The sequence below is a fragment of the Capsicum annuum genome, unplaced genomic scaffold (assembly GCF_002878395.1).
Source record: "Capsicum annuum cultivar UCD-10X-F1 unplaced genomic scaffold, UCD10Xv1.1 ctg4852, whole genome shotgun sequence".
NCBI lineage: Eukaryota > Viridiplantae > Streptophyta > Magnoliopsida > Solanales > Solanaceae > Capsicum > Capsicum annuum.
This window is the reverse complement of record NW_025856233.1, coordinates 70,374-72,152: the sequence shown is the minus strand read 5'-3', so window position 1 is coordinate 72,152 and position 1,779 is coordinate 70,374.

Below are 1,779 nucleotides of genomic sequence, written 5' to 3'. Positions count from 1 at the left end.
TCAATCGAGGCCCCTAGTCAGGCTAAGGAGCGGCCTAGTGTTGGCCATTGGGGTCGGTGGGGCAAGTTGGGTGGTCAAATGATCAAAATAGCATGAATGGGGCATTTTTGGTCAAATCGGTGTGCCATATCCCACAATTTAGAGTGGACCTGGGGCTCGGGCTTATTTTAGGAAAAAAATTAATCGAGGGCCCCAGGCAGGTTGAGGAGCGATGAGACTATTTGGGTGGTCAAACAACCAAAACGTCACTAACGGGGCATTTTGGGCAAAATTATTGTGCTATAGCCCACGATTCTAGGGGTGGGCTCGGGGCTCGAGCATATTTTTGGCCAAAAATCAATTGGGCCTACCCAGGCAGGCTGAGGAGTAGCCTAGTATGGGCTGTTGGGGTCAGCAGGGTTATTTGGGTGGTGGAAGGGGCAAAACGGTGGGAACGGGGCATTTTCAGGCTAAATTAATGTCCTCTAGCCCACTATTCCGGGGTGGGCCTAGGGCCCGAGCGTATTTTGTACTGAAAATATACCATGGGCTCCCAGGTAGGATGAGGAGCTTCCTAGTGTGGGCCATTAGGGTCGGTGGTGCCAATTGGGTGGCGAAACGGTGCGAAAGGGGCATTTTTGAGCCAAATTGGTGTGCTATAGCCTATGGTTCTGGGTGGCCGAGGCTCAGGTGTGTTTTTGGACAAAAATTAATTGAAAGGGCCAAAGCAGGCTATGATGCGGCCTAGTATGGTTCGTTGGGGTTGGCGAGGCCATTTGGGTAGTTAAAAAGGTAAAACAGCAAGAATAGGGCATTTTTAGGCCAAATCGGTAGGCTATAGCCCACGATCCGGGAGTAAGCCTAAGGTCTAAGCATATTTTGGGAAAAAAATTAATTCAGGCCCTTCATGCAGGCTGAGGAGAGATCTAGTATAGGTCTTTGGGGTCGACAAGGCCATTTGGGTGGTCAAACAGGCAAAACAGTGTGGACGGGGAATTTATCGGGCCAAATTAGTGTGCTATAGCCCACATTTTGGGGTGAGCACGATTAAAAATGTCTGTTTTGGGTAAAAAATCCATCAAGGCCCCCCGTATGGGCCGTTGGGGTCTGCAATGCAATTTGGGTAGTCAAACCGACAAAACAACGTGAACAGGGCATTTACAGGCCAAATCGGTGCGCTATAGCCCACAATTTTGAGAGAGGGCCTGAGGTCTGAGCGTGTTTTAGGGCAAAATTCAACCAAAGGCCCCCAAACAGGCTGAAGAGCGGCTTAGTATGGGTTGTTGAAGTCGGCGGGGCCATTTGGGTAGTCAAACAACGAAATAACGCGAAAGGGTCGTTTGGATGATCAAACGGGTGAAACAACGTAAATGAGCTATTTTTTGGCTAAATCGGTGTGCTATAGCTCACAGTTCTGGGGTGGGCCTAGGGCTCCCAGGAAGGCTAAGAAGTAGAAAAGTGTGGGCCGTTGGGATAGGTGGGGCTGTTTGGGTGGTTAAACGGGTGAAACAGAGCAAATGGATCATTTTCGAGCCAAATTAATATGTTCTAGCTCATAATTATGGGGGTGTGTCACGCCCCAAAATCCCATCGGGCCGGACTGGCACCCGAAGCCGAGAAGGCCTGGGAGAACCCGTTCAAATACCTGTACTTTCACTTACATGTCACCAAAAATTTGGACAGCACTTCGTTGCATATAGAAGGGTCTAACTACCTGTATCAGCACAACACGCACAAATATATATATATATAATACTTGGCCGTCGGGGCCACCACATATACAAATATAACATCACTATA